The following is a 24,835-nucleotide window of genomic DNA, read 5'->3' on the forward strand; positions in this document are numbered from 1 at the left end:
TTCATCTCAAACACCATAACTTTACTTTTGTCTATATTAACTTTCAGCTTCCTCCTCCTACACACTGTCCCAAATTCATTCACCGAACCTTGCAACTCCCATTCATCTTCATTCAACAATACTGTATCATCAGCAAACAGCAACACAGGAAGCTTCCAAATCTCACCCTCATTCACTAGGGCCAGCCCCACATCCACTGCCCTACCTTGCATCTCCTTTACAACCCCATCCATATATATATTAAACACTCATGGAGACATCACACACCCCTGTTTCAGTCCCACATTGAGATCAAAGAAGTCACTCAGCTCACCATCCACTCGCACCGTAGCCCTAGCTCCCTCGTACATACTCTTCACAGCACTCAACAATTTCCCCTCCACTCCATATATTCTTAATACCTTCCACATACCTTGCCTATCTATTCTGTCATAAGCTTTCTCCAAGTCCATGAAGGCAGCATACACTTTCCTTCCCTTCTCTAGATACTTCTCCACTAAACATCTCAGAACAAATATCTGATCCACACACCCTTTTCCCTTCCTAAATCCCCCTTGTTCTTCTCCAACTAGCTCCTCTGTCATATGGCTAACCCTATCAATGACTATTCTACCATATATTTTCCCAGTCACACTAAGAAGGCAAATACCCCTATGGTTACCACATACTTCTCTCTCCCCTTTTCCTTTGTACAGAGGAACAATTATACCTGATTTCCAGTCCTCTGGAACCCTTCCCTCTTCCCAAGCCAATCTACACAACTTCCATATCCACTCCACAACAATCTCACCCCCATACCTAAGCATTTCACCACACACTCCATCAATTCCTGGGGCCTTTCCCAGCTTAATCTTCTTCATCGCTTCCTCTACTTCCGCCCTACTGATCTCTTCCTCCCTCCTCTCATCTCTTCTTTGAAACACTGGAGTAAAAGTTTGGAAATATTCACAAGTACCGTCTGATGTGTGTGTATGTCTGTACAACGTATGAAACATGCTAGTCATTTTATAATTATTTAATAAAAACCGCAAACAATAATGACTCTCAGTTTTAACCATCGATCAATCGAAGAAGTGTGTGTGTGTTGTTATGAGTGTATATTACGTTGCACTCTTAACCTATAATTAGTCATCAAACAGGGTAATGTAAAGTTCACATGAAAACATACTTTACTTAACATTATAACATACACAATAACAAACCAGGATTCGTGTACAAGATGGGATTCATATAGGCCTCACAATATAAATACAAAATGGGTCATTTGTCTTACCTAACCAGTCTATATACAAGGTGTTCCGGGAGTTAAGTCAAAAACTTTGGGAAATGATAGAGGAGGGAATTCTAAGCAAAAAATGTTATATGAACATGTGTCCAAATTCCAACCGTTACGGAGCTACAGTTACTGATGACCTTATGGGTGAATTATGAAGGAGACCATTTTCGCCCATAAGGTCATCAGTAACTGTAGCTCCGTAACGGTTGAGATTTGGACACATGTTCATATAACATTTTTTGCTTAGAATTCCCTCCTCTATCATTTTCCCAAAGTTTTTGACTTAACTCCCGGGACACCCTGTATAAGAGCCGCGTTCATTGTTTGTTTGTTTCTCCGTCAATCACGCCCATATATACAGAATTTTTTTATTCGGGAGTAAACATATTACGCTGGGGGTTAGACAACAGATACTTATCTAAGCGACCTTTAAAGGTAAGTACTATATTACAGTTTACTACATGGAGGGCAATTTGTTCCATATATTTACAAATCTAAAGAAGAAATGCTTAGCTTCATGCCATTGGAATCGTTTACCAGTTATTTTGTGCCCATTGCCTCTTGTATAATTCGAGTGATCAACTGTGAAGTATTTCTCGACAGCCTTGTTATCATGTCCTTTGAATATTTTGAATACTTGAATAAAATCTCTTCGTAACCCCCGTTTAGTTAGGGTAAAGAGATTCAGGGCTTCTAAACGAAACGTTTCTCGTATGGTTTATTTCTCAGTCTAGGTATCATCTTTGTCATCCTTCGCTGTACTCTTTCAAGTTTCTCCATATCCTTTTTATAATACGGTGACCAAAATTGAACGCAATACTCCAAGTGTGGGCGTACAAATGAATTGTACAAAGTGAGAACGATATTATCGGATTTATATTCAATTAGTCTACCTATGAATCCAGTATATGTAGGGAGGTAAGCATAAAGGGGAAATGGTGCACAAACTGTTTTGTAAACAATGTGAACACGTGTGTCTGCAGAAATGTGTGGGTGATACACTGTGTGTCCAGTGGAAAATTTGTCCCGAATGTGTGTAGTGATAAAACTGAAACTGTCCGTCTCTCGCTAGATCCTCACGCTTAAATATTAGCTTACTCCACCTCTCTAGACCTCACAAGCCAGTGTACAGTCGTAAGTACAATCTCCAGCCTCTTACATACAAAGGAAGCTCAGCTCCCAGTTTCAAGCCAACACATCCTAACTCTTAGCCAATTAAGCGTCTTTAAGAAGGCTGAGCTGGTCAGTCACTGGAAAACACTCATATTTGGACCTCCTACATGTTATGTCACACCCGCTTTGGTCAAGGACAAGGTCTCTCCTGCATAGTGTATGGAAAATATTTAATGTTGTTTTGCCCAGAAACAGAAAAACATCAAAAACAATTTAGTGATCTTAAGTGCTTCCTATTGTGAAGCAAAGGCTTTTCTCGCTGCTTGTGTAAATGGTGGAAGAATAGTGAGGGAATAATTTTCTCCAGCTGTGGTATGACAAGACAGATATGGAAGCCTAGACTGATAATCACAGACTCATGAAAAAAAAAATGATTTAATGTTCTTGGCCATAAGTCGTATCTCCCTACTTTATTTTCATCTTTTCCACTTCTGATCAATGCCACTGTGCTCCATCTCTACTCCAATGGATAACCACACCAGTGACTGTGTGTGTGTGTGTGTGTGTGTGTGTGTGTTCATACGAGGTAGTAAGTCGCCTTAGTTCGATGTCTTTTTCACAATATAATTTTTGCCACGAAAATTGTAATTTATATATGGTGCAATGCGATGAAAGGAATGAAAATTAATTTATCGTTGTTATCCCGTTTTCAGGCTTGTCACTGTTGAGTGGAGTTTGTTTCCTCCGTGTCTCTGTTCACCCACCGTGTCTTTGTTCACCTTGTTGCGCAGTTGGAAATCAGAATGTAACATCGAACAGCTGCTTTTGTTGGTCGTTCAGTGGAACGATTTGGACTTAGCAAAAACTCTTTTTCTGCTAAATTGACCTTTGTGTAGTCGATGGGCTTAAACTTCAGCCTTCTTCATCTATCATGGTGCCGTTTGTTTGATTCTTGTTCCCGAATAGAATGTTTTACGAAATTCAGTGAACGAAAGTCTTTCATTCTGAGAAATTTACATTCTGGCTTCTTGAGACCATAGAAACACACTTTTATTTAGTGATTTGGCAACATAAATCCGTAATGTAACAACTTTTGCTGAAAGAACTGGGGACAGTCACCTCTTTGAGTGCAAGGACTTGGGGGGATCTTGTGGCATTTTGCACAGATATAGAATTTCAGTGGACACACATGATTTTTAAAATTGAACTGTACTAGACAACATGTCTTGCAGTTCTCTGTTTTGCATGAATAGTGTTTATCTGCAGTCAGTTGGCGAAACGCTGCTCTACGTCTTATGATTGAAATTTTCTGCCACTAAGCCACGTGAAATGACCTGCCAAAGGACGAAAATCTGGGCCGAGTTAGTGTGAAAGGAGCTTATTATTCTGGCATGGAATGAATCGATTAAAACTATATCTAACGACTTCAGTTCAAAATGTCTGTCATAAGCAGAATAATTCGTTTGGAGAGTCCAGAAGTAATAGTAATACTAAAAAGAAACTCCTTCAGTTGAAGTTAATAGTGGCTTTAATGAGCTTCATGTGGGTACTCAGCTTCATAATCTTGCCCTTTCCATATGTCAGTACTGTTGCTGGATGGAGATCATTCTGCATTGTCTTGGGGATGTTGGCAGTCCTTATTTATTTATATAAGATCTTTATGCAGCCACTGTTGGTATGGAAAAGATATACATGAGATACAGTAGAATAGTAAGCTGCAAATCCATCCATCCATCCATTATTCAATCCTATGTCGCCTCATGAGGAGCATAGGAACCCGGGGCTAGGCTAGTTGGTCCTAACAGTTATGATGAGAGTGACCAGCCTCACTCATCCCTGAGTGGCATTACGTGAGCAGTAAACCCCAAACACCCCTTGGATATAAACCTGCACCGGCTCAGTACGATTGGAGCGCCTTCATTACCCATTAAACCACCAGGCGCCAAGACTTAGTTATATGGTTACTACCCAGCTTAGTATAGGTGAAATAAATTGTTAAGGATGAGGTGCAAGAAAGCCTCCACGGCTGATGCGAGTGCTACATCTGGTCTGTAATGGACAGTTACATTCTAGGAGACTTCTTGTAGCAAAAGGGGCTGATACCTTCATTACCAGATATCCCTCTAAAAACAAGTATAATCGTCTGTTGGTAAAAGGAATAAATAATTCAGTCCGGTGACACAGCTTTATAATCACGCTGTCAACAGGTGACTTTGTTCATCTTACTAAAGACTCTTTAAACTCTAGGTATTAGATGTATCATAGCCTTCCCGCGGGAGAGGTAGCGACGTTGCATCTGGTCAGAGAACCTACATGTACGCACAAACGCCCCTCAACTCCTTCATCCCTCCATCATGGATATTTAGTTATAACGATGGATTAACGCTAGAATGTGATGTTAGTCACGAAGAAGTACACCAGAATGGATGCAGAGTCACGGTATTGTCTTTTTATTTTTTACCACTGAGCTATGTGAAATATATAACCTGCAGAAGGATGAAAATTTGGGCCAAGTTAAACGAACTATAATATTACTATATACAGTCTTCATTAAGAGCTTCACAACGATGGGGTTCCTTCCAAGAATAAAAAAAGTCTGGATAACAGAAATAATAACAAATACGCCACCATAGCGAAGGGGTTAATGGAGTTTGTTTATGATCCCTTCACTACTGCACGTCTATCTTGATCCAAGTACAATCGTGTGATGATAGTAAGAACAGAACATAAAAGCCATCACTGTAATGAAGGGTTTAATTGGGTACTAACCATACAGTGGAAATACAAACTAATGTAATCACCGCTAAGTCTCTCACTGTCTTGGGTATTAGGTGTGTGTGTGTGTGTGTGTGTGTGTGTGTGTGTGTTGTTATAGCGTTCTCTCTCTCTCTCTCTCTCTCACACACACACATTCCTCCCTCCCTACCCCTATACCCATCTTCGTCTCTGTCTTTAACTTCAGCAACCCGTAGCGTGACGCAGGAAAGCACATAATTCCCCGGTGCAGTGTTCCCAGGGGTGGCCGGGGACTGAGGAAGGGTTGGGCTGGGTGGGGCGGAGCAAACTTTACTGCCGGTATAACCCCCCGCCCCATTTAGCTAAGGAGGTGTTTACTCTCTCTCGCGCACACACACACACACACACACACACACACACACACACACACACACACACACACACACACACACACACACACACACACACACACACACACACACACACACACACACACACACACACACACACACACACACACACACACACACACACACACACACACACACACACACACACACACACACGCCGAAAAACACGGCCTTCAGGTGTGGCCCGCAGGGGGATTTACTCAACACCTTTCTTGTCTCTTCACAGTAGGGTACGTGAGAGTATCTACATACGGGTATATCTTTCTCTCGTTCCTTTCCCCTTCTCACAGGGTGTCGTAATATGCGCCTAAATGTGTGCTGAGTGGTGGTTTAAAAGTCCTCATTTTTTGTTTTAGCGTACTCGTATGGAGAGAGAGAGAGAGAGAGAGAGAGAGAGAGAGAGAGAGAGAGAGAGAGAGAGAGAGATTCGTCTATTATGTATATATTAGAATACCCACAGTCACGAAAATAAGTGTATTTGAACGCTTCCGATGATGCTGTCTCCCTGTTTAGTGGAGAGCTGAACACAGAGGATATATATGTTTTCGAAAGACAAACTTGCTAATGATAATTATCCGGCTGAAAATGTTCAGTGCGGACAGTCTTTAGTCTGCTTAAAACACAGCCGGGAATATACAGCCTGCACCCCATAATAGCATATACTCGTACATAGGCCGAGAGAGCAATTAGTACAAAGAAGTGGGAAGGGGTAAAGAGGAGTTAGTAATGTGTTACAGGAGAAACTGCTCAACCTCTGACCGATGGTACTGAATCTTGTAACTCATTCACCGCCATGGACGCACTTGGATGTATATTGAACCTAAAGTCTGAATATTTTATTTACCTGAGGAAAATTTAAACCTCCCAAAGGCTGATAGAGACATTTTTAACACTTTCACTATCAAAAATTCTCTTTAGCGGCCAGTCTACCAGAGAGGAGTTAACTAAAACGCGCGCGCGCGCACACGCACACGCACACGCACACACACACACACACACACACACACACACACACACACACACACACACACACACACACGTAATGAAGGAGTTAAAAACAGTCTCAGTTATCACCTTCACTAAACTGAATAAAATAGTATAAAGGTAGAAATATTCAACTGTATATACGTCATCGAAGTGAAAAGTTAAGGGACAGACACAAAATACCCCAAATTATTCATTGCCTCTGCCCGTATTCAGGTGATAAATCTAATTACCTTGTTGTAATGCAAACATTGTACAGTAATTAGGTTATTCAGTGGTACCCGCAGTTCGACAGACCACTATAAGCAAACTCAAATGATAATATATGTTGATTCAGTGTCCACTTTCATTTAAATTGCATTTATAATTGCTCCGGGTATGATTTCCTAGCCGGCCATGAGAAGTTCGATTAGGTTATTATTTTACTCCAGTTTGTTCACAGAACTCGTTTCATCCCTGAATGGCTTCTCTTTGTCTCTTTGGAATTAGATTCCCCAGATTAGTGTCCCACCAGACTTCAGCCCACAGAAGTTCATGTCCAGTTGTTACTATTTTTTAACGAATGGAGGACACCTGTAGCCTGTTTTCTTGTGTATGGATTTTTTCTCAATATTTTGCTTTTTCTTCCACTGTTAAACTAGTGTAAAAAGATGGAACTGAAATAGGGACCTGGATTTATTGATCGACTGTTGTGTTTGTTAGTTTGAAAGGTTGCTTGTTCAGTGGTTTTTCCTCCATGTCTTTTACGACCCCGTTTTCCCACATTTCGTTTCCCCTTTGCTTCTGTTCAGCCAGCAGTTGGGGACCCGATTATAACATCGACTTTTGCGGTTGTATTCAAGTTGAAGAGTAGTATTTGGCAGGAATCGGTTCTTTGCCTCAACGACTCACGAGTAGTCGATAGGTATTAATCTCAAGCCTCATTCTTCCTTTCCTCGAATCTGTGAAAACCATTTGCCAGAATTCGGTCTTTTGTCTCCCTCTTGTTTAACTTCATCCTCCTCCTAATCCTTACCCTCCTCCTCCTCCTCCACATTCTTAATCTCAAGCCTCCTTCCTCCTTTCCTTGAATCTCCGAAAGCCATTTGCCAGAATTCGCTTTTTTGTCTTCTTCTTGTCTTCCTTCATCCTCCTCCTCGCTTAACTTCATCCTCCTTCTCTTGCTTAGCTTCATCCTCCTCCTCTTGCTTACTCTTCTCCTCCTCCTCTTGCTTACCTTCATCCTCCTCCTCTTCCTTACCCTCCTTCTCCTCCTCTTGCTTACCTTCATCCTCCTCCTCTTGCTCACCTTCATCCTCCTCCTCTTGCTCACCTTCATCATTCTCTTCTTGCTCACCTGCATCCTTTCTCCCGATCGCCAGTGTACTTAACGTTCTCAGCCCGAGGACTAATTTTCATTTTTCTTGCCTGTGTCGGACGATTTTATGTAACCTACGAGAAGCCTTTGGTTATGGCAGAATTAATGAAAGCATTATAACCTCTGCAATTCTGACAGTTTCTCCTTGACTGAATAACATCGCCAGAGAAAAGACAATAATAATAATAAAATGTCCGAGAGTACAGGTGACAGCAACACCAAATACGGGCTCAGCTTCGAGAGTGTTTGGTATGAGAACTGGGCTGCAGATTTCCGTTCTGTGTTCCATTTGTGCACCATACGATAAGTTTGATTTTCCAAGAATGATCATCTTTTAATTGTTTCTTTTCTTTTTTCTCCAACCTAATTTAATCCATCCTAAACCCTTCTAACCTAACAAATTAACCTAACTGACTTTCAAACTTCACCTGATACTAAAAATGTACCTGACTATACCTGATACAAAACTAACCAAACCTGATACTATGAAGACAAGCCTAACTTATGCTTTCCCGGAAAAGAGAAAAGTGCAAAAATGGTGCACGGAGAGGAAATCAGCGACTGGGAATCAGCATTAAGCTTTTCAGCCCAAGGATGTCTCCGTCTCCCCTAAGCTGAGGTAACCGTCTACAGCTGGTCAAAATAAAATAATAACAAAGTGTTTTCGGAGTGAAGAGAGTTTTGTAGAAAGGAATATTGATAATACATAAGTACGAGTATTGGAGAATTATCAGCATGAGATGGAGGGATGTACTCGTAGAGAGGTATATGGGAGAGGGGGGTGTAAGTTGAGGGGAGGGCAGCCAAATTGCAGGGGACAGGGCGACATGGTGGCGATTTGTTTGTGGCCACCTCTTGCGGGATTGAGGCGCCTGGCTATAGATAGAGAGATAGGTAGGTCTTTCTCTTTTAATTGTGCGTGCTCATGCAAGGGATAAAACTGAAAACTTGATAGACGAAACTCATGATAATGCATGCGAGGTCTCATGACCTTCACGGTATATACTGTACCTGTAAAATAATGTTTTTCACATTTCTGCTACGTCAGGCGAGAATGGAGGATTACGCGACAGAACTGCAAAAATAGTTTCAAGTTTCCGCACGTGACTTAATCACAAAAATCATTTCAAAGTTCCTCTTATAAAAGGATCGTGAAAACAGTTTAAATTTTCCACACATAAGAGCATGGCAAATTGCTTTTAAATCTCCCACACAAACACACGCACTAGAATTGCAAAAATGATTTTACGCTTCCATGACAAAACAGCAAATGCATTACAAATTTCTACAGGGGACAGAATTGCAAAAAATAAATAAATACATAAATAAACTCTCAGATTTTCATACTACACGACACAGAAATATTTGAAGGTATCATATTATAGTGACATAATCACAGAATAATTTTAATGCATTACCATTTGCACCAGAAAATGACGAATGCGACAAGGGAGAGTCACGAAAACCTTACCAAATTTCCACACTGCGTGATATTATCACAGTTATAATTACCACGGGTCCGCACTACAAACATATCATGGCAAAATCGTTTCAAATTCTTTTCTGTTCTCAGTAGGTTTATGAAAACGAAGGATAACAATGGTTTAAGAAAGTAGGATAATATGAGTCGTCTCTGTTGGTTTTCCATTTCCACTAGGAAACGAAAGGTGCATGATATTAAACAAAATCTCTTTGCATATCCACAGTAAATTACATAATCCCAAAATCATCACAAGTGGCCTTTCGCACTGCTTTAATCGAAAACGAAAAATAGAATATTATGCTCATAATAGTTTTACATTTCTCCCTATTTCCGATCGAAAATGAACAATGTGACGTGAAACAAGTAAAATTGCCTCGTGTCCACAATTCTTAACGCAATTGCAAAAAAATTTCAAACTGCTGAGGAATGTATGTGGAGTATGGAGGGTGGATAGGATACGAAATAATGTGATTCGTGAAAGATGCTGAGTGAGGAAGTCGGTGGACACCAGAATCGAAGAGAGTGTACTGGGATGGTATGGTCATGTGGAGGGAATGGATTACAAAAGAGTGGTGAAAAAGGTATATCTGAGCGAATTCGAAGGAGGGAGGAGGCGAGGTAGGCCAAGGAGAAGGTGGAGAGATATGGTGAATGAATGTGTGAGGAAGAGAGGTTTGGAAGTCGGTGAGGCTAGGGAACTGACTGGAGATTGAGCTGGCTGGATAAATGTTGTGAGGAGAAGTGCATGATCAGGTATTTTGGCACCCCTTTTTAACATGGCAGCGTCTGGATTTATTCTATCGCAGGGGCGTACCTAGAAATTTGGGGGCCCAGGGGGCTAGGTTCTTTGCGGGGCCCCCCCCTCGGGAGGGGGGGCCCGCATAGAACCTAGCCCCCCTCATTCTCAAAACTTATCTAATATCTCAGCCGGGATTGTCGGGATGATAAATGTATATATTTTTAAATATTAATAAAAAAGCTAATAAATTTTTAAGGCTTTTCGGGGGCCCCCTCAATTGGGGGCCCGGGGGGCAGTTTCAGACAGCCCCCCCCCGCCCCCCCTCAGGTACGCCACTGCCTATCGGATACAATTATGTGAAGCTACAGAACGTGGTGAATGTTTTTGACGTATCCGATAGAGCCAGGATTCTGGGGGCTTGAATGATGAGTGAATGGAAGCGTGGTCTATTGGATTGGGCAAATGTGGACTGTTAGACATTGCTACTCCTCACCCTGCCCTAGGATGGGAAAGGAGGTCCGGATGATGATATATATATTTATATACAGGCCAGTAGCTCTCACAGCTACTCTTGGTAAAATTTTTGAAAATGTAAATAACAAACGCATAGTTAAACAGCTTGAATCCAACAACTTAACTAGTGATGAACAATATGGTTTTCAGTACGAAAGGTCCACCATTGACATACTCAGTATCTTGACTCATACCATCCATCAATCAATTGACCTACATGGAGAAACTCATGTAGTAGCCAATGATATTTCTAAAGCTTTCGACAGAGTGTGGCACCTTTCCCTGCTGTACAAACTCCCTTCCTATGGACTAACGTTTTTTTGTTCCTCTGCTTTCCTCATACCTCAGCGACAGAAAAATAAGAATAAGAATAGATGATGTATATTCCAATTCCCAGTCAATGAACACCGGTGTACCATTAGGATCGGTCCTGGCGCCAGCCATGTTCCTGGTTCATATTATTGATCTCTTATCTGTCACTCACAATCCCACCTATTCACATGGAGATGACTCAACACTTCACAGTTCATTCACACTCAAACACCCATTTACAAAGTCTAATATTTCTACGAAGAGAGACACCTGTTTTGTACACAGGAAAAATCATCCAATATCTCTAACTCTCAGTTCAGTATAACCGTCTCCATAAATCAAGACTTACTTAAGATCAGTGAATGGGGACAAAACAACCTTGTCTCATTTAATGCTAGTAAAACCAAGTATATACAATTTACTAATTGGCAGATATTGCCAGTTTCGTACATTATCTTCAATGCTGCTCATATTCTCATCCCCAAAAGTATTGAAATTCTCGGTGTCTTACTTAACAGCGCTCTCAGCTGGACCTGTCATATCAGATCACTTGCTAAAACCGCCTCAGAGAAACTTGGATTATTATACAGAGTCCGTAACTTCTTCACTGATGATCAGTTAGCTATAATTTATAAGAGTCATGTGTGCTCTCGACTGGAATATTGCTCAACCTTTTGGGATGGATGTGGAGAGGTTGCACTAAAGCAACTATACAAAATTCAGAACAAAGCTGTTGGAATTATTAATAACTTACTATTATAAATAAACTACCTCCCCTAGAAGCAAGAAGGAATGTTGCCTCCCTTGCATTACTTTACAGATAATTTTATGGAATATGCTCTGACGAAGTTGCGTCCATTTTGCAACCTCTCCATGCCTTCCCACGTGCTACACGGGCATCTGGTAGCGCACATGACTGGAATGTCACTCAACCATTTTCCAGAACTTCCTCCTATCAGAATTCTTTTATTCCTCGAACTGCATCTCTCTGGAACTCGCTTCCCTGGAATTGCTTCCCCTCAAACTTCAACTTACAGCTGTTCACGTCCAGCTGTTACAGATATTTTATGAACGGAGGACGCCAGTAACCTGGTGTATGGATATTTTTTAAATTTATTTGTTTTTCCTTCCTCTGTTCTGTTATTTAAATATCTGTCTATCTATCAATCTATTATATATATATATATATATATATATATATATATATATATATATATATATATATATGTAGATAGAGAGAGACAGTATATCTGTCTATCTATCTATCTATCTATCTAATGGAACTGTGTTTACCCTCTCTTTATAAATCCATATCTGTTTTCTAATGTACAGAGTGTTACAGCTCAACTTAGTCATTATTATCTTCAATCTTAAAAAGATCCCATGTCGACATTCCGTGCCTCTGCTGAATTTACCGTAGCCTAGGCTATCTTAATCTAAGTAAACCAACGTGTTAAGTCTGTAGTTGCCTCTGGGTACCAGTTTTCTGTTTCAGTAGTTTATTAAGCTTCATTTTGCTATAATACTGAGGTGTCTTATTGAGCCACCGTAAAATTGACGATGCAGACACTAATTTTGCACTGTACTGTACCCCAGCCTACGTCCGAAATGTCAGTGAATAACTAACAAACCTTTTAATCTATATGATATGATGTCTTCGTTGCAGAATGGAGGCTCAGAAGAAGATACGTCGTTACAGTGAAGAACATATTAAGTTCGGATTGACAGTAATAGTAAAAAATGGAAATTAAATGCCACAGTGTGTCATTTGTGCAAAAGTACTGTATGCAGCTGCAATGGAACAAGCGTGCATCAACGGCATTTGCACGGTTGTCACCAAGATTTAAAAGGAAAAGATGTGGACAACTTCGTGAGTAGAGAAACTACCTTGAAGCAGTCAAGACTGGATTAACCAAGAAGTTTCCATCAGTCGGACAGAGCAACTGTTCATGCATCATATCCAATTTCATTGAGAATTGCTCAACAGAAGATCTCTCATTTCATTGGAGAGACGCTGATCCTGCCATGTACCAAAGACACAAAAAAGACTATGCTGGTTGAAGAGTATGCTAATAAACATAGTAATCGGGCATTGTCAGACAACACTGTTCAGCGACGTATACCAGATTTGTCTAAGACCAAGTTGTTTCAGAGATGAAAACAGCCCCCTTGGGTATATTTGCTATCCAGTTGGATGAAACTACAGACGTGACTAACTGTGCTCAATTGTTGGTGTACACAAGATGCATAAAAGATGATGATTTTAAGGAAGAGTTTCTTTTTGTCAACCCCTTGAAGTCTCAACTTCTGGTGCGGATTTCTTTGAAAAAAGAAGGACTAAACTGGAATAATTTATGTGGTTGCGCAACAGATGGAGCTGCTGCCATGCTAGGCATTCTGTCAGGATTCCAAGGAAGAATAAAGCAGCTAACAACAAGACAAAACATTTACACTTCATGATTCACAGGCAGGCTCTGGCTTCTAAGACGCTGCCTACTGATCTAAAGCAGGTGCAGGATACTACAATAAAGATGGTCAACCTCGTTAAGTGCTCCTAGTACCAAACTGTTTAGGCTTCTCTGTTCAGACTTAGATTCTGCACATGAAACTCTCTTGTATTACGCAGAAGTTCGATGATTAACTAGAGGAAATGTCGTGAAGAGAGTGTTTGAACTACAAAAGGAACTGAAAGAGTTCTTCAGTCCTAATGACAAACAGGATTTGGAAGTTGCAGTACTCAAAGTTGTGTGATACGAAGCGGGTAACTCATCTTGCTTACCTGGTTGACACATTTACTCGTCTAAATAATCTCATCATACCTTTGCAAGGAGCTGATGTTATTGTCATTGATTTTTTTTTTTTTTTATATAAACTGAAGAATTTTCCGATGGAACTAGAACTGTGGCAAGCAAAACTAAAAAAAAAAGGGGGGGGGGACTTTGAGATGTTTGAGACACATGCTTATTTGCTTGACATCACTAATGCAGACCAAGTGGCATGTCTGGTAACTGGACATTTTCCTTTGCTACTGCAGAGATACTTCCCAGACTTGTCAGAAATAGATTTATAACTAAAAAGGAACCCCTTCAGTACAGATGTTGCTCCGGTAGATGAGATGATTCTTGTAGAATTTATTATGCTCCTGATCCCTTTGAAAAAGAATATTTCGCTTCTGGTGTAAATTAGTCAAGTCATACCCACATGTTGTCCAGGAGGCTCTTTGCTTTTTGTTACTCTTTCTTTTAGCATACTTTCGTGAGACAGCATTTTCAAGCATACTTTCAGTGAAATTTAAAATACGAACGCCATTGTCTGTGGAAGTTGATCTTCGATGTGCCTTATCCAAAACTGTCCCTCGAATTTCTAGGCTAGTAGATAAAATGCAGCGTCAGCCCTGTCATCAGTGTTACTTCAGCTTGAATAGTTGTAAGATATGACCTATTGATTTTATCTCATAAGTTGTGCAAGCAGCTTCATTTTTTCTCTCCTTTTACTTCTGTCACCTTTTTGGGTGGAAAAAGTAGTTAATTTGAAGCAGCTCGTACAACACCGTACTATAGTAACTCTGCAATTAAAATAATTTTCACATTTAGATTGTATTGTCTTGTGAATTACTGGTTGCATTTATGGCTGACAACATCATTATATACACTATTGATGTTATGAACACAAATACTGTACATGTTTGAAAGCCATTTCCCTTTTCTTAAGTCATCATTACTGTCGGTACGTGGATGGTGCCGAGAGTGCCAAAACTTCACGAGGAAACCCCTGGGATTGACGGACAAGCAGATGTAAAGAGCTGTCAGACAGTTTTGGCAGGATGATATGACTCTCTCTCTCTCTCTCTCTCTCTCTCTCTCTCTCTCACTACAGTACAGTATATATATAAATTTGAAGCAGAAACCTCCATGAAAGGTTTTTCCTTTTTTCCATGAATGTAAATAACACGTCCTAAAAATTATAACACTATTTTTTTTTCTTTTTACATACACCTGCCCTAAATGACAGTCCAAGGTGGTGGCTCAATCGGTAGAGAGGTGGCCTGCAGTCCCATCGGACCCAGGTTCGAGTCCCGGCTGGGGCAGGGAACAGTTTAAGGATTTGAATTTCATTAAAATCAGGCTTTACTGATCTACCAGAAGACCCGCCGACATGTCGTAAAAATACCCCCGCTAATACCAATACACCAGTCCTGTATGAGACAGCCCTAGCATGTATTCAATGTGGACGGTGGGTGTTAGCGCCGAAGTGGTGACATGTAGAGGTGTATGGTATGCAGGAGGACTGCTGGGCCTTGATAGCAGGCTGTGAAGCCTATGCCCAGAGTCGGACACATTAAAAAAAAAAAAAAAAAACTCGGTGTGGGTTTAGTGTCCATATTGGGACGAATGAATGTGTGTGTGTGTGTGTGTGTGTATCTTTGAGTGCATGTGTATGTTTTGTTTGTTTCTGTGTGTGTGTGTGTGTGTGTGTGTGTGTGTGTGTGTGTGTGTGTGTATCTCTGAGTGCATGTGTATGTTTTGTGTGTTTGTGTGTATTTGTGAATCTGTGCGTGTGCTTGTATGTGTATGTCTGCGTTTGTATTGTTGAGTGTGTGTGTGTGTGTGTGTGTGAGATAGAGAGAGAGAGAGACAGAGAGAGAGAGAGAGAGAAACGTGTGTGGGTGGGTGGGTGTTTTGAGTTTGTTTTTTGCTTGTGCTTCTGCGTTAAGAGAAAATGGAAAAGGAGGATTGGAGGAGCAAAGAGAAAAACGAAATACAATTCTTATCTGACATTCTCATAAACATAACATGAATAAGTGTCACGCCTGCCTCATATCTTCCCTCTCACTGGAAGGAGCTTGAGGGCCCAGCAGCGACGGACAGACACAGACGACAGACAGACGGACAGACATCACACGGACAAATGATACAGACAGACGAACAGACATCACACGGACAAATGATACAGACAGACGAACAGACATCACACGGACATATGATACAGACAGACGAACAGACATCACACGGACAAAAGATACAGATAGAGGGACAGAGCAGAAAGACAGGGAAACAGACCGTTATACATACAGCAGACAGACAGTCAACGGACAGACACGCAGACAGACAAGTAGATATAGATATAAACGCACAACAGACAAACAGACAGACGTGAAGGCAGACAGGCAGACTTGTAATAACAGAGACAAGCAACGGACAGACAAACAGAGAAATAGACAGGTAGATAAATAGTTATATAGATACACAACAGAAGGAAAATGAAAGTCAAATAGATGTATAAGCATGGAACAGATAAGTCAGACAGACCAACACAGACAAAACTAACCAACGGACAGGCAGCCATGCCGACAAAAAGCTTAAAAACATACAGTAAATAGAGATAAAACAGTTAAACAGACATTACCAGAGACAGAAAACAGACAAAACGACAGACGCCATACTGACAGACACGAGAAAGACAGACGGAGACAGAGATAACAGAGAGGTAAAAATACAGCCGGGCAGCGTAGTACACTCATAACTTTTATGTTTACAACTCTGGCAATAGACATGGCAGACTGTTCCTTGCGGCTCAGCAGTCCTCCTACGTGCCAAGCATCTTTACATGTCCCCATTTCGGCGCTAATACCCTCCATCCATATTCATCAAGTGCTGGAGCTGGTGTAATGATATTAGCTGGGGTGTTCTTATGGTATGTCGGTGAGTCTTGTGGGAGATCAGTAAAGTCTGCCTTAATGAAAATTCTAATAATCAAACTGTTCCCTGCACCAGCCTGGGATAGATACGGCATCATTACGAACAACAGACGAATTCATTAAGCACTCGACCACCACTCCACCCTTTCGATTCTTGGGCCTGTCAGTCTGGCAGATGATTTTACCATTTATTCCCGTACATTCACTAGTTGAATTGGCAACCTGGGTGTATACTGAGTACTGCCGGCCACTGGGTCCTCGTGGGGTTGATATGCTCATTCAAAACCTTCCAGTTCGCCTTTTCTCTTTCTGTAGTTGGTCGAGCAGGCATACCCTGTTTTGTTTCACATTTTCATTCAGCACACACATACGATTATCTGTTCTTTATGATACTGTATTATAATTCCCTTCTGTTCATAAAAGAAATTACTTTGTTACATGAACGATGCAAAGGGCGCTAGCTCAATTACCTACTGTACCACGATGACATATTACACTGTTTTACGTTAACTTGGCCCAGATTTCCCTTTTTTTTGTAGCATATTTTACGTAGCCCGGAGGCAGAATGAGACAGTGCTGTGGGTGTGATCCTCTCCATAGTATTTTTTCGTGTCTAGCACCATATTCTAGTGTTACTCTTTTGTTACAACCAAGCATTCATGATGGCGAGATGGTAGTTTTAGACAAAGTTAAAGAAAAAGAAGCATATAGTTTAAGTTATTCTTGCTTCCTCCAAATGATTCTCTTCAGATCAACTAGAGTGCGTCTACTAGCAAGAGGGTTCATCAGTGTAATATCCAACCCCTGCAGTTCGAAAATTCTGTCCTAATATGGAAGAAAAAAAAAAAATCACCTGGTGGTGGTCTGGTCAATATGGAATATACGACATCGTACTGAAAGGATTAATGTTGGGGAAACATTGAAAAACATGCCAGTTCAACATTCCAGGAAAAAAAAACGAGTTTAATTTTCTGCTTAATAAACTTACTACTACTATAGCCATTGCAGAAGACATATTTTCTGATTACCTATTGGTAGGCTAAATAAAATCTCTCGGGAGCAGCAAGAGCTAACTACAAAAATACGTAATTGTTCAGAAGACTATATTCAGTTTATGAAAGATCCTTAAATACGGAAGATAAGACTATTTCTGATGCCCATAGTTAAAAGGATTTTTCCCTGTGCAAAATATATTCCCCTAGGAGTAGCAGGAATAAAGTGCAAATATTGGTCACCGTGTTGAAGTGGTTAACTTCCCCAGTCCGACGACATATTGGACTTCTTAATGAGGCCCACATGAGAAGAGCTTGTTTAGTACGGGGAAACGGTCTTGTAGATAAGTTAGTGATTATATCTATCCTTTCCAGTGAAAGTCTGTCTCTTAAACTATATATAATCGTCTTGTAGTTGTAAGATTAAGTTGTTTTAATGATTAAATGGCTGTGTACGTTGTCTTTCTCCACGTGCCCAGTCAGTTGTTTTAATTTATGGTTAAAACTGAGTAATCCCGAGTTTTATTTGAAAAAGACCCTTGACATCGTGAAAGCTTTCATCATAGCTAAAATTCATTACACCAAGTCTAGCTTTCTTCCTTTGAAACTTCGCTGTAATTTTATGAAGTGTTTTGTCAAAATAACAATATGAGTGAAGCCAAACGTATACAGTATACAGCAATCTCGGGCACAGCTTATGATTAGGTGAGTTTATAAACTCGGGTCCATGTTCTTTCAGGTAGAACGTTTATAAGAGACAGACGGCCAGACAGAGCGGTAGACGGAGGAATTGTGGAAGGTGATGTGCAGTGTAGACGACGGCCATTGTGCCTAGTCGTGGTAAGGGGATATACTATTTTGTCGGGCGGTACTTGCACAGGATTGAAGACTATTTAGGTTAAGAGAGAGAGAGAGAGAGAGAGATTCAGGCAATTGTATATATAATATTTATATACATTATATATATATATATATATATATATATATATATATATATATATATATATATATATATATATATATATATATATATATATAGATAGATAGATAGATAGATAGATAGTTAAGAGATATAGATAGATAGATAGATAGATAGTTAAGAGATATAGATAGATAGATAGATAGATATGTATATAATATATATAATATTTATATACATCATCATCATCATCAACATCAGCCGTTTGAGTATCCACTGCAGGACCGGCCTATCCCGACCGAAGTCGGGACGATACAGCCAAAGTATCTCTACCAAGTGGCTTAGGCTGTCTGGTAGAGATTATATGTAGGGTGAGAAGTGCTTGTATGTGTAATTGTAGTGTTGGAGAGGCTTTGGATGTGTGTGTAGTCTGTGAACCAAGTGTAATCGGCCCAAGCAAGCCGACTGGGTGCAAGCATACTTTATAGTATGCGACACTGGTTCAACCACAGCACCCCTTGTGTCCACCATTGAAGTACATGGCCGGGTGAACACTCCCAAAGTTTATGACCCTGGCGGGGCGCGAACCCTGGCTCACCCGTGTACGAAACGCACACTCTCTCTCTCTCTCTCTCTCTCTCTCTCTCTCTCTCTCTCTCTCTCTCTCTATATATATATATATATATATATATATATATATATCCCATTTGATCCCAGGGGTGCTGGGTGAGGCATTGCACTGGGAGGGCACTAAGCGTACCGCCCTCCGCCTATCGCCACATAGTCGCGAAGCTCATAGGTCCCTACCCGGGGGTTGCCTACTTTATAAAGCCTTGAAAAATCCCAGTTCTGTCCAATACTCTGGACACTGGGCTTCAATAGGATATATACATGTGTAAAATTATATATATATATATATATATATATATATATATATATATATATATATATATATATACATATATCTATCTAACTATCTATAAATATATATATATATATATATATATATATATATATATGTATCTATCTATATCTATCTATCTATCTATATATATATATATCGATATATATATCTATCTATATATCTATCTATCTATCTATCTATATATATATATATATATATATATATATATATATATATATATATATATATGTGTGTGTGTGTGTTTTCCCTCCAAATTTCTCTCTCTCATCTCTCCACCTTCTGTCTGGCCTTTTTCTGCTACCCTTACCATCTCTTGGTGTCCAGTCAGTCAACCTCTTGCTCCATCGATTATCCCTTGTTTTTGCTACATGGCCTGCCCACCTCCATTTCTGTTCTTTTATAACTTCTATATTATCTTTTACTTTAATCTGCTCTCTCACCAAAGTTGATCTTTTCCTGTCTCTTAAAGATATTCCCAACATTGACCTTTCCTTTGCTCTCTGAGACCGAATTAACTTATTTTCCATCGATTTTGTCAGTTTCCAAGTCTCACAACCATACGTCATAGCTGGAATTATACATTCGTTATATACTTTTCGTTTCATACAAACTGGCAAGCTACCGGTACTTTTCATAATGTCTCTATGTTTACCGAAAGCTTTCCATCCAATTGTAATGCGTCTTTTTATTTCGCTATCATTATCTTTCGTTAATTTTAGTATTTGTCCCAGGTAATTGTACTCCTCAACTTCTTCAAGAATTTCTCCACTTATTCTTATGACGCTCTTTGGTGTTTGAGGATTAAACATTACTTTAGTTTTACTTCGGTTCATCTTTAGCCCTACTTTGAGACTTTTTCTGTTCAGGTCATTTAACATTTCTTGCAACGTCTCTGCTTTTTCTGAGATTAGGACAATGTCATCTGCAAATCTTAAATGGTTTAGCTTTTCTCTATCTATGTTTACTCCTTTGTTTTCCCAGTCTAGCTTTCTGAAAAATACTTTCTAGGCATGCTGTAAATAACTTTGGAGAAATTGTATCTCCCTGACGCACGCCCTTCTCAATCTTAATTTTCTCTGAGTCCTTATGTAATTTAACTGTAGCAGTTCCCTCTTTATATATGTTTTCGAGCAGTTTTACAATGTTCTCATTCACTCCTTGTTCTCGCAATGAATTTATAATTGCTATGTGCTCCACTGAGTCGAAAGCCTTTTCGTAATCAACAAAACCTAAGCACAGTGGTCTATTATATTCTGTAGTTTTCTCAATTAGCTGATTCATTGTGTGCAGATGATCAGTGGTCGAATATCCGCATCGGAATTCTGCCTGTTCACGAGGTTGGTTTTTCTCCAAATTTGTAGCTATTCTGTTTGTAAGGACTTTAGTGAAAAGTTTGTAAATGACTGATAGCAAGCTAATGGATCGATAGTTACTAAGGTCTTTTGAGTCGCCTTTTTTATAAAGTAGAATAACAATTGCATTACACCATGTTTTGGGAATTTTCTTCTGTTTTATACATTGGGTAAATAAGTGAGCAAGCCTATTTTTTACTTCTGCTCCTGCATCCAACAGTAAATCTGCTACTATACCATCTTCTCCCGGAGCCCTCCTTCTTTTCATATTTTTAAGAGAAATATTTACTTCGTCTGGTGTTATCTCAAGTATTTCACTTGTGTCAACAGAAAAGTTAGCTATTGGTACTACTGTCTTTGATGCATACAGTTCTTTGTAAAATTCTTCAACTCGCTTCAGCTTCACATCTCTGTATGTAATGGCTTCACCGTTTTTGTCTTTTAGTGATGTAATTTGTTGCTTTCCAAGTGCCATTTTATTTCGGACCTGTTTCAGACTTTTTCCTTTTTTGATGGTTTCTTTGATTTGATCTATGTTTTTCTTTCTTTTTTCTTCTCTTTGTCTTTTGTTGATAAGCTTATTTAATTCCGCTCTTTCTGTTTCATCTTTCTTTGTTTTTTCTTTCATTACCTTTTTTTTTTTTTTTTTTTTTCATAAGCTCAAGTGTCTTCTCTGAATACTTCCCGGCTTTGGTTGTATTAGGTTTTCCTACTACCTCCGCTGATTCTTTTTGGACTTTTATTAGTCTGTCATTCAACTCATCAATGTCACATTCAGTATTAATAAGAGCCTGAAATCTGTTCCTTATTTCCAGCTGAAAAGCTGCTTTGTTTTCGGTGACTTTTATTGGGCATATCTTTTTGTTTTAATCATCATCTTTCTTTCACTTTTGAAATTGAATCTTGCTGTGCAACCCACCATTCTATGATCACTTCCAATATTTACTTTGTTGATAACTGTGACGTTTGTGATTGTGTTATTCTTATTTGCTATAATGAAGTCGATTTCATTCTTTGTTTCTCCATTTGGGCTTCTCCAGGTCCACTTTCTCCCTGTTCTTTAGTGAAAGAATGTGTTCATTATTCTCATGTTAAACATTTCTGCAAAGTTTACCAACATTTCTCCTCTTTCGTTCCTTTCTCCCACTCCAGATTTTCCCATACATGCTTCTCCATTTTTTGATTTTCCAAGTTTTGCATTGAAGTCCCCCATGAGTATAGTATAGGTGGTCTTTTCTTCTTCCATAATCTGTAAGATGTCATCATAGAATGTTTCAATTTCTTCATCTGAGCTCTGAGAAGTTGGAGTATATACTTGTATCACTTTCAGGGAATATTTTTTGCACAGTCTAATTACAACCACTGCTGCTCTGTCAGATGCACTGCTGAATTTAACAATGTTGTCTGCAAGATTTCTGTTAATTAGAAATCCTACACCACTAACGCTTTCATTTTCCCTTCCTATATATATATATATATATATATATATATATATATATATATATATATATATATATACACAAAGTTTTTAATCTGCTACATTTTCATTCTTTTTTTAGGCAATTTCTCTTTTTATTCTTCTCGTAGATTTTCTCACCTTTACTTGATCTACGACGTACCACACTCTTGTTCACTCCTCTACGGCCACCTCACCCCTTTTTTTACTTCCCTGTCATATTTATTGGAGATATCTGTGACGTACGTCTTACGAGCAGACAACGATGGTTATCTGCGCAGGTTTTACTTTCCTCGTCATGTCCAACCATCACTCCAGCTTATGCTGCCCATCACCGGCCACCCCGCCTGTTTCTGCATTGAGATGGGTAATATAATATGAATGCCGTGACTACCGGACGTCGTAGAGTGTCATTCTTCACGGTTTATACTGTACTGTACTTACCCTTTGTGTCCCCCCGCCTACCATCATTCCTCATTCTCCTCATCCCTCTCCGCCCTCTCCACCCAGTCCAAAATGTATTATATATATATATATATATATATATATATATATATATATATATATATATATATATATATATATATATATATATATATATATATATATACAGTATATATCAGAATCCTTTGAACCTGCTGATCCGATGTTTGTCACATGATTCTATAGACACAACCTGTATTGAGCTCTACCGGCTCTGTATCATTTGATGGACCTGAAACGATGGACCCTAAAAGTTAAGAATCAGTGTCAACAAGAACAACATTCAATCCTATTTAGCTTTATATGAACAGGTGCGTAGGGGCCCCGGGCTAGGCTTCTTCGTCCCAAAATTTAAAGCAACGATTACCAACCTCCCTAGACCGTAAGTGGTGTTGGGAAAACAAGAAACCCAAATCACCATTCAGTTTGAACCCTTGCAGGTATCATCCAGCTAGGGCACTTCAATCCACTAAACCACCAGGCGTCATTTGGCTATATGATTACCACCCATCATATGAAATGGTTTCCATGGATACGGGATATCATTTGGTCTGTCACTTAGTGCAGAGTCACCAGGAGAGAGAGAGAGAGAGAGAGAGAGAGAGAGAGAGAGAGAGGGAGGGGGGAGTGACAACACCACATCGAGTGGTAGGATAATGGACCCCTTCCCCTCCTGCCACCAAAAACCATCGTCACATCTGGATTATCACTGCAACAAAAAGGCTGACTTGGCGGCACATGTCTTCATAGGCTTCACCTGAATCGGTCTTTACTGACCTGAATCGATTTGATGAAGTAGATCTGATGTGATGTACTTGGATCTGCATATGAATAAAATGAATTAGACTGTTTTTAGCTAATCCTATCCCAGATTTTCGTTATTTTGTTGCTTATTTCGCGAAGGTATGTGAAGGAAAAAGACAATGCTATGGCTCTACATCATTTACATGGCACTTCTTCGTTGCTAGCATCATTTTTCGATGCTGATCTACTGTTATAACTCAGTACCAGCATGTCACTATGGCAATTTTAGTCCAGTTTAGATTAAAAACAGCACAAAATTACAGATGGAAGCTCACATTTGTGAAAAGACCGGATGTTCCGTCAGTGGATGAGAAGTTGGCTTAATGCACCTGACGTTGGGTGAGTTTTCTCTATTTAAAAAAAAAAAAAAAAGGAAGAAACCATTACATAGAACCTACAAAACACATGCCTTGCAAGAAGAAAATGAACAGAAAACTAGAGGCCCCACAAGGGGAAAATCTCACCAGCCTCGAGCTGATACATTCCCAGCGCTGCTCGGATTAGGACCTTGACCTACTTTCACCATTTTCGAATTCTTCGTAGATTTTGATCCCAACTACACACTTTTAAAATTTTGTGATTATCTAGAGCGGTTGCGAAGTTGTGGTAACAGATACAGAGACGTTGGCCTACTTTCACCAATTTTGAACTCTTGATCGCTTTTTTTCCTTACTACACACGTGTAAAATTTTGTGATGATATCTTGAGCGGTTGCGAAGTTTTCTTGCAAACACACACACACACACACACACACAATATCAGTTTCTCGTCGCGACTGGTAAATATCAGAACTCGTTCAATTTGAAATGCCTAGACACATTGCATTTTAGATAATCTAGAGATGGAGGACCTTAATGAATCTCAATTACAGTAAGTGGTAATGAATCGACCTAATTGGATCTAAAGTAATTTTGCTGGACCGAAATGGATGTGAAGTACGTGAGTGGATCGTAGTTGCCTAAATTGCAACTTGTAACTTCTTTATCATAGGTCACGTGGAAAAATAATAGGCCATTTGTCATATTAATTATTCGTCTGACCCTTATACCAGCTGACCCTTATGCTGGTTGACCCATATACTGGCTGACCCATATACTGATTGACCCTTATACCAGCTGACCCTTATGCTGGTTGACCCTTATACCCAGTTGACGCTTTTACCGGTTGACCCTTATGCCGGTAGACCCTTATGTCGGTAGACTCTTATACCAGCTAACTCTTATGCAGGTTGACTCTTATGCAGGTTGACCCTTGTACCGGTTGTCCTTTGTACCGGCTGACCC

This window comes from Coenobita brevimanus, chromosome 38, assembly GCF_032717465.1.
Source record: "Coenobita brevimanus isolate Jiangsu-jjx chromosome 38, ASM3271746v2, whole genome shotgun sequence".
Lineage (NCBI taxonomy): Eukaryota > Metazoa > Arthropoda > Malacostraca > Decapoda > Coenobitidae > Coenobita > Coenobita brevimanus.